Below are 10,138 nucleotides of genomic sequence, written 5' to 3' on the forward strand. Positions count from 1 at the left end.
TATTAACTGTCACTTGGGTTTTATGTTTCCTAACATACCAGTTCATGTGCCCACTCAGGCAGGGAGAGAGGAACCCCTGAGGACATGACTGATGTTCCAAAACTTGGGTCCAGAGGATTAGGCCACAGCTATAATGGGAGCAGAGCTGGGGCCTGGGCCGCTGAGGCTGCTGCATGTGGACACTGGAACTCTGGATCACCAAGGCAGTGGGAAGTACATGCAGCTATTTTTGGTGCCTGCCTGGGGCTTTGTTTTGGCGTGGTGCAGTTCTCTTAGGTGGTGGGTGTGTAAAGATTAAAATATCTGTTTTAGAAGGAGTTTAGAGGTCAGAAGGGAAGTAGCTACAAGAGGGACATCAGAGACCCTTCAATCTAAGTGCTGTCCTTGAGGTAAGGGATGGAGATGCCTTTTTGATTTTACAAGAAATAAAAGGGGAGTCTCCACCTGGGATCAGCACAGTCAACCTGCTGGACAAGATTACCTCCAAAAAAGTGAATTGACACAGAAAGCCAGAGAGTAGGTTCATGGTCAGAACCAGGGGAAGAGAGTCTAGATAAAAATCCACTGAGAGCCAGGCATAGTGACCCACACCTGTAATTCCAGCAACTCAGGAGGCCGAGACAGGAGAATTGTGTTTGAGGCCAGCCTGGGCAGCTTAGGAAGGTTGTGCCTCAAGATAAAAAATGAAAAGGACTGGGCATGGAGCTCAGTGGTAGAGCACTCACCTAGTGATCCTGGGTTCCATCCCCTGTACTGAGACAGGAAGGAAGGAAGGAAGGAAAGATAGACCTGAGTGAACACCAGAAGTGAATGGTGGGCTCTTAGGGACAGGAGAGATAGAAACAGGGCCAAAGGCATCTGTCTCTGTCTCCATTGTGGCTGTCACCTGGAGCCTTTTGGTTTCTCCCAAAGTGGGGTATTTCCCAGGCTGCATCAACCCTAATCAGTTTCTATCTCTTGAGCCCATAAGGGAATATCTCTGTAGCATAATGAAAGGAGAGAGTTTGAGTAACAGCCAATCAGCAATTGGGGAGCCTCAGAGTTATGCAACCTGTCAGACACAAGTGCCTATGGGAAAATGCAAAAGGGATCTTTGTTGGTGTGTGTTGGTGTTGCAGCTCCAGAGATTGAATCCAGGGTGCTGTCCATAGAGTTCCACCCCTAGCCCTTTTTATCTATCTATCTATCTATCTATTTATTTTACCTTCAGTGAAATTTTATTCTAATTCTTTGAAAATTGACAAACCATCTCATATTGTAAAACTCAAATCACCAAAACATTTTTCTTGTTCCCCATATCTCCACTCTCTGTTGTCTCAGTTAAATGACAGTCTCTATAATGAACCTCAACTAACTAGAACTTTCTTTCTTTAAGTATCTACCCATTTATTTACTTATTCTCATTAGGCCTCTATGGCAGCAGAATTCATTTTGATTCATTGTACACAATTGCAGCACAACTTTTTATTTCTCTGGTTGTACACTATGTATGTTGCAGTCATATGTGTCCCCAGCCCTTTTTAAAATTTGAGCTAGCCCTCAATAAGTTGCCATGGCTGGCCTGGAACTCCTCATTCTCCTGCCTCAGCCTCCTGAGATGCTGGGATTACAAGTGTGCACCACCACACCCAGATAGTTGCTCTTTTTGTTTTTGTTGATTTGGGCTGTGCCTTTTTCTTAAGTGTTTAGCAGAAATGACCCAAGTTCATTTCACTTATGTTTGCAGTTGAAGCCTGCTTAGTATTATTTTTAAGACATAATGGGGTTTTTTGATGAGAAGTATTTGAAGCCCAGCCTTCAAATTTGACATGTCTTTACCTCTTTCTTGCTTTGGGGCATCACTTGAGGCAGCTGAGAAAGAGGGTTGAAATGGCAAGATGTCACTCTCAACTGCCACCCTTGACTTGGTGCTTGGGACTAGAGACAGGTAGATGTTTCTGCCACCCAGGTAACAATAGAGTGGCTCTCCAAAAACTGACTTTAGAAGAGACAGAAAATCCAGGACCCCAAGTAGAGTCAGGCCCATCCAGGAGGCAAAGGAAGACAGGATTTCAAAGGCCACATAAGGTGCTTTGAAACAATTATCATTGGCTGCAAGGATTCAGTAACAAGGGTGGCCTTGGTCCAGGACACAGGGACCTGCTGTGTGGGTTTCTCCTCAGAAAAAAATATAATTATGTGCGAGACACAGTGGTGCATGTCTAAAATCTCAAATGCTCGGGAGGCAGAGGCAGGAGGATTGCAAGTTCAAAGCCAGTCTGAGCAACTTAGTGAGGCCCTAAGATTTTGCATAAGGCTATGATTCGGTGAGTCTTTTGTGACGGCTCCTGTTAGCAGGCAGTTGTGGTTCAGGATGCCCGCTTCCTAGCACCCTGCCAGCCCTGTTGTGTTGGAATGGTGTCATTTTGATGGAAAACTTTCACCATTAGCTTCACCTGTAAGTACACAGGAGTGCACAGCTGATAGACATCCTCAGCAAGGACACAACCAGAGTTGGTTTCCTTGAGTTGTCTGAAACTGATGGCAGTAGTTTCGAGTGTGTATGGTTGTAGGAAAGTGTTTAAAACCAGGAAACAAGCATGGGGACTATAAAAGGACCACTGGCCAGTGGCCTAGAGATAGGTATGCTCATCCTGATTTCTTGCTTATTTATTTATTTTTCATACAAAAGATTGAACCCAGGGGTGCTATACCACTGGATGCCTGAAGCTCTGTCCTTGTCCCTGATAACAATCTAGTAACAAGGACACAGTTTTGAGAAAAAGGAAAAAGAATGTTTATTACTTTGCTCACAAAGGAGGAACCCAGGGGACCTGTCCTAAAGGCTGTGATCTGCCCATCAGCAGGAACAGGTTGTTTTTAAAGAGGTGTTTCAGAGAAAATGAGATTGGAGAGAAACCAGGAAGGAGATCAGGGAAAAGAAGATCAGGGAGGAGAAGGTTAGGGAGGAGATTTGGGGAAAAAAAATGTAAGTTTCAAAGCCACAAGGGATATAGTCAAAGCATCAAGGGAACCCCTGTTCCACACTGAACCACATCCCCAAACCCCGCATTTTGGAGGAACTGGGGGTTGGATGCAGGGTTGTTGGACCACTGAGCCACATCCCCAGCGCTTTTCATGTTTTAATTTCAGACAGTGTCTCAGTAACTTGCCCAGGCTGTCCTTGAACTTGCAGTCCTCCTGCTCAGCTCCTGACTTGGTGGACTTAGTGTGTGTGCCACCGTGTCCACTACAATCCACATTTTTAACCCACCACAAATTGTGTTCAGTAAAAGAACAAAGTATCCCTAATCACTTTTTTTTTTTTTTTTTTTTGGTACCAGGTGATGAACCCAGGGACAGTGAACTGCTGAGCCACATTTCCAGCTTTTTTTTTCCCCTTTCTTTCTTTTCATTCAATAAATACAACCTAAAGGAAAAGAATAGTTTAATTATAGAGTGTGATAGGCAATTAGGCCTCTCCTATTATTCAGTCCCCTGACTTCTGAAGCTTATTGCTTTGAGGTAAGATGAAACATTGGACTGATCCATTGAAAAATTAATAGAGACACAATTCCCTGCATTACTGAAACCTAGGCACCGAATGAACTTTACCAACTTCATTCTTACTACTAATTTCTCAGAAATGCCCTTAGTGGCCCCAGGGGTGTAGGTCTCTCTATGCCGACACCAAGCAGATGGCAGAGCTGCGGTGCTTCTATTTCTCGAGGCTGCTCTTCCTGGTTCTTTGTCATCTTCTCTAACTGATGTCTCTGTTTGCTTCTGCCTCTGCTCACACTTCTGTGCTACTGCGTCTCTCGTCTGGGCTCTGAGGCTGTAGGGTCTGCATCCTTGGACTCAATCAGCCGTGGATTGAACATGGTTGAAAATAAGTGCATCTGGTCTGAATGTGTAGAGACTTTTTCTTGTCATTATTCTCTAAGCAGCACATTGTAAACCACTATGTAATGTTCCCATTGTATGCAGTGACATAAGGAAGGTTGAGGTGAGTTAAAGCACACAGGAGCATGTGCATAGGTTAGGTCCAGAGCAGGAGTAACCCCCGGGCAGTTAAAAGCATGGGGATTCTTCAGCGTGCTCCACAACAACCAATGGGTCTTTGAAGAAATCAAAATGAAAGTGTAAAATGCCTGCAGACCAATGAACAGGGCCACACAAGATATTCAAACCTGTGGACACAACAAAAGTAATTCTAAGTGGGAAGTTTCCAGCAAGAAATACCTACATTAGGAAAAAATCTCAAATAAATGGCCCAGTACTGCATGTCAAGGGACTGGAAAATATACGCATGGACTATGCCCCCAATTAGTAAAATTGGGAGAAGATATGAGTTAATTAAACTTTACAAGTAGCTGGATTCCAGACATGTGCCACTCCAACCAGCTTTTTCTACTTGTTATTGTCTTGGGGACCAGGCATTGCACCCAAGGGTGCTTTGCCACTGAGCCACACCCTCGGGGGGATTTTGAGACTGGGTCTTGTAACCTTGCTTACAGCCTCACTAAATTGATGAGGCTGGCTTTGAACTCACCACCGTCCTGCCTCAGCCTCTTGGGCTGCTGGGACTAGAGCTGAGGACCACCAAGCCGGCTTTTGCAGTTGTTTATGGAAAAGAATCTTTGAGGACATCAATTTTACATACCTGTGCAGACCAATTAAAGAATGCATTCCATTTTTTTTCATGTGGGTTTTGGTTCTTTCTTTTCAAATATTTCTACCAGGTGGACAGCTCTATTCTAATTAAACCTTCCCAATATGGTCACATCATTTTTGGACTTAGTTATTTGTTTACTTATTTCTGTGATGCCTTGATGGAACACAGGCCCTTCCACATGCTAGCAAGTGCTCTACCACTGAGTGATTCCCCAGCTCCTTGAATTAGCTTTGATGAAGTTCACTCATTTCTCTAGAAAAGCATGGATTCTGGGTTCCTAGACTGTACAGGTGAAATTGACCAGTGTCCCAGAAGGGTTTCTACACTGTTTTGATGCAGATACACAAAGGACTCTGCATCTTTCAGTAGCTACTCCAAGTGTTATAGTTAAAGCATCATCCCAGGGTTTCACAGATTGACTTCTAGACCACTCACATGTAATTGAATCAAGCTTCAATAAAGATTGAAGCTCACAGATGGCAACTAACCAAACATAAAGCTGTTCCCCTGATCAGCCCCAGACAATTGCAAGGTTGCTCCTTATAAGCCTGAAAACCACAAAAGGGGTGTTTGGGGGTCCAGCCAATGCAAGCAAGCCAAGTTACAGAAGTGTGAAAGTGCAGTCAGGTGGAGGGATGCTCAGCCAATCACAATTAGCCCAGTCACCCCAGTTACAGAAACAGAGTCCCGTTCCCCTAGTTACAGTAACAATGCCCCACTAGGTAGTTCCGTGTTCTTCAAGGTTTCTATAGCCAAAAGAAAAGAACATCTTGCCCTGGTCATGACTTTCTACTTGGCATGGTGGTTTTACAAAATGGAGTCACAAAACAATATGGAGTCACTTTGGCTGGACTATCACACAAGGAGTAGAACCCAGTCCCATCTGCCTGACCCAGCCATCCTTACACACCCGATCCTGTTTGTCATGACATCCTACATTTGTGTGCTGTCTCACAGCACAAAGGAACCTAGAATCAAAAATGAGCAGCTCAAAGAGAGGTGAGTGCTTTATCCCCAGGGCTCTGGGAAGACTAAGAGCCCTCACAACCCTTCCAGTGTTCAAGGGGTGTGGAGTCACCAGGATATCTTCAAGTCCCTTTTTAGTCATGATAACTCTTAAAAGGACAAATGATGACAGATCTCATTTTGCAGATCTTTGTCTTTATTTGAACCTAGAGTCCAGCAGCAGTGCAGAACAAATGCTGCTCAGAACCTTCCTCCTGCCACGTGTGCAAGTTAGACTTAGAGCTACAGAAAAGGAACTTCCATGAAGAGGGGGGTGAGGCACATAGTTCACTGTTTCAGGGACAGATGAGCTGGTGTGCATGGCCCAGACTCTGCTACCAGTTCCAAGAGTGAGCTGCAGTCTGCTTACACATCCAAGTGGGTTCCAGTTCACCATGTGTCGAGAGTTATTCAAGCCATAATTAAAACACGTCCACTGGCAGCTTTAGAACACCTCAAATGAAGACTGGGGGGACCTTGTTCTCATCCTTGGATGGGAAGCTAAGGCTAAGGTCGCTGCACAACCCCATCAGCCCAGTGCTCAGCGGAGGGAAGTGTTAGGGGAAGGTCTGTCAGTTATATGCAACCCCGCCCCACCAGAGCTTGTAATTTATTCAGTTTCATTTTGAAATATTTGCAAGTTTTATCTACCTATATGATTCTACTATTTTGAATACCTTCAATGGGCACCAATGGTTTGAGGACAGACTACCTAGGTGGATGACAGGCAACGTTTGGTGAGACCCAGAGGCTCTGATCAAAGTACAGCATGGACACCTCCTGCAGGCACTGGGAGCTGGACACTGGGGCCTGTCATATGCACAGATGCCCTTGCCCAGTGCATCCAGAGTCAGGGACCTGAGGTTTCTGAGTCTACATGAAGATCCATGAGGAAGGGGCAGCGTTGAATGTCTGGGTGGCACTGAGGTCCCCTGAGAAGAGGTTTTCTTGCCTTGGCTCATGTTCAGTGCCTACATAGAATGTTCCAGGCCACCTGTGTGCACCTGCATGTGTTAAGACACAGAGTAGCCACACATCATGACCAGATTTCAGTTTGATCCCTTGACTTCCTGGGGCTGAACCTCATTGTTCACCAAGTACCCAGGGCCGTCTTTCTCCATCAGCACCTGGAGAATCCCAAGGTTTCATCTGAAAACCAGGTAAATCCATCACAGAGGACATCAGAAGACTAACCCTGAGATTCCCTTCATTTCTGACTATTTAGGGACCAGCCATGAAACACAATAGCCTCTTCCTGTGCCCATCAAGCCTGAATCCCATTCTCGAAATCCAGGTCCCTTTGTATGTCTCTATGAAGACACATGTCCTGAAGGTCCTATCCTCGGGGGGCTTCCCTCCAATGGAGCCCCCTGCTGCACCTTCCTTTCCCATCCACACCTCAGGCAGTGTCTGAAAAGGTGGGCTCTGTGTTCCCTCTAAGGTGACCCTACATCCTGGTTATACCTCCAATTGCCTAGAAGTATGCTTTTGAAACACACCCAACTAGGCAGCTGTTGGACAGGAACAGTGAAGGAGGCCCTGGTTGTAGAGGAACATGCTGCCACATTGAGGACATGGGACAGTACAGAACACAAGGACCTTTGGCTGCCTAAATTCCCTCACTATTGCTGTGAGCTCAGCACAGAGTTGGGAACATCTCCCTGGGTGGATGGCACCCTGGGCATCATAGCTCTCTAGAGGGGCAGGGTACAGCTCTATGCTCAACTGGCTCAGCCTGGCAGTGTGAAGCAGCAGGTCCCTTAAGGCTGGCATGGAGATGCAGTTCCCATGGAAGCTCAAAACCCTGAGCTGGGAGCAGCGGCTCAGGACAGGCAGCAGGGCCTGGAGCTGGGAGTCATTCATCCTGCAAGTTTCCAAGTCCAGGCTCTTCAGGGTGGCTGCAACAGTCTCCAGCAGAATTTTGAGGGGCTCTGGACTGAAATTGGCCAGTTTGATGCCCCTCAGTTCCAGTTGTCTGAGCTTTCTGGTGTTTGGAAATCAGGAAAGATGATTCCAGTCGGAATCTGACAGCCGGCAGTTGGTTATTGAGAGAGTCTTCAGGGGGGTCTTCAGGTGCCTAAGGAGAAACCAGGCAGTTAGTTATGAGGAGCAATGTCAAGGTGGGAGAAGACAAATTGGCCTGAACCCAAAGTCACCCTGGTCATCAGACAATGGTCCACACTTATGATGCTGCCTCTTGCAGAATCTGGTCATTCACATTACCCCCATGTCAGGGCGAGGTTCACCATCACTCCTGTGACCAGATGGGTGCACATCTCTATGGCTCCCTTCCTCACTGCAAAGCAGAAGGGCACACCTCTGTGCACAGGAGGTCAGGGGGAGTCATCTACAAAGGACAAACGCAGGCAAGATGAAGGAAACCCACCGGGGTTGTCCACCTGCGAGGCTCACACCTTGTACCCTCCAGCCCTGCTCCTCACCCTCAACCCCAGAATGACCATCTGAGGCTCAGAGCAGCCTTCCCCATGGGGGCATTAGAAGCAGCTCCTCTGCTCCCCTCTGGAGAGCACAGAGCTTCCCTTCCCTGTTGCAAGGTGCAGGTGTGGGGGCTTCCCTCCTCCAACGCCCTCCCCTCTACCCCATCTCCCACCACCTTCACTGGATAGACCTCCCAGAAAAGGAACCTCACCCACCCTCACTAGCTCCTGTTCTCCCCAGCTGGCTTCCAAGCAGAGTTATGCTTCCCAGACCATGAACCCTGGTTTAACCCTTTGCTCTAACACAGGTTAGGAGATGGAGCTTCAGGATACAAAAGGAACAGATGATGGGTTATTTACCTTCCAGTGTCTTGTTCACCATGAGAGTGTCAGTGGCTGGCACACAGTAGGTGCTCTTTCAGATTTACTGATACTGCTCTGCAGAAGATGCTCACCCCCCTTACTCACCTCAGCACCTGCTCCAAGTGGCCCTCGAGGAGGAGGACAGCATCCACACAGAACTTCCTCAGGCAGTGCATCCTGAGGAACTGCGAGGTGAGCTGGGAGAGCAGCCACTCCTGCTCCTCTGGGGAGGTGTGGGCAGGCACGCGGACCTGGGAGACCTGCAGCGTCCTCAGTTCCTCATCTGGCCCAAGAAAGGAGCACAAGCAGCCAAGGTGCAGGGCGCCCAGGTGCAGTGCACTTCCACCTTCTGGATAGAGTCCAGCTGCAGCAGTCTCAGGACCTTCCGTGTGTGGCGGGTGGGTTTCCCAAAGATCTTCAGCCTATTGCAACACAGGTGCAGCCTGTCCCTTCTCTGTGTGACCCACAGGAACAAGTGGGCCTGGAATTCGTCCAGGGGCCTTTCTGTGAGGCACAAGTCTATGACTACCTTCAAGGGTGGCTTAGCTGCCATTGCTGGACCATGTTTCAATTTTCGATTCTTCTTCATGGCCTCTTCGACCATGGCTCCAGACCATGTCCTCCAGAAGTTGTGGTGAACATTTCGCAAATCCAGTACCTGCAGTTTCCACCTCCTGCGGGGATGACAGCAGAGTCTCAGCCCTGAGGCCCCCTCCTTCCCCTCTAAGCTGCTGCTCCCCTGCTCCCCTCTTCCTTCTGTCTCACTTTTCTCCATCCACTTCCCTCCAATTGTGCCTGGCCCCTACCTGTACCAGCTGAGTTAGAAGCAGGTGCAGCCTCCTTCATGGGTCACCACAGCTGCCACAAGTACCTCCACATCCAGAAGCCCCTCCCAAATGGGGCTTAGCATGGCCAAGGCCTCTCCACCCCTTCTTGCTGGCAGAGTAGGAAGCCCTTGGTCCACCCTTCAACACCCACTCTCCCTGGATCCATCAGTCACTTCCTTGGACCCCAGGGTGTTCCCTTCCAGGCCACCTGGGTCCCCCTCACCTGGGGCGATCCTGCTAGGCAAGCAGCATATCCAGCCCATCCAGTGCCACTTGGAGCATCTCCAGCTGTGGCTTCCTCATCAGGGCCCCCAGGGGCAGCCAGGTGAAGGGCCAGGCCTGCACCATTTTCTTCAGGACCTCAGTGTGTCCCCTGCTGAAGGCCTCCACAAAGAGTGGTGGGAAGAGCTCTATGGGCAGGTCCTCCAGATCCAGGATGGCCCTGGACTTGTCACTCAGCAGGCTGCGCCCTGCCAGCTCCAGCAGCGTGGGTGGGGACTGGATGCTCATCCTGGGGAGTCTGAAAGAAGAAGGGTCCTGGAAAATGGTCCAGGGAAAAGGTCACTATCCCATCCATTGCCAGTCACTGGGAAGGGGGTACTGGGGAGTCTAAAATCTCACATCACCCTCATGGGGGAAAGCCTTTGATTATTATTTTGTCCTAATACATAAGGAGTTGGAGTGTCATGTGACCTCATGCAGTGGTAGGTTCCTCAGTTTCAGCAACTACTATGGCTGGGAAAGGACATGTCCTCACATGGATGACATTCTTTTTTTTGTTGTTGTTGTTTTTTCCATAGATGGACACAACACAATGCCTTTTTTTATTTTTTTTTATTTTTGTGTGGTGC

At 48.1% G+C, this 10,138-nt stretch overlaps 1 pseudogene; it reads right to left on the reverse strand.

Moving 5' to 3' along the window:
• Window positions 1-7,162: 7,162 nt before the first annotated feature.
• LOC114078865 (PRAME family member 12-like) lies at window positions 7,163-9,797 on the reverse strand (annotated as a pseudogene).
• Between the last annotated feature and the right edge of the window lie 341 nt (window positions 9,798-10,138).

This window comes from Marmota flaviventris, chromosome 10 (assembly GCF_047511675.1).
Source record: "Marmota flaviventris isolate mMarFla1 chromosome 10, mMarFla1.hap1, whole genome shotgun sequence".
NCBI classification, from domain to species: domain Eukaryota; kingdom Metazoa; phylum Chordata; class Mammalia; order Rodentia; family Sciuridae; genus Marmota; species Marmota flaviventris.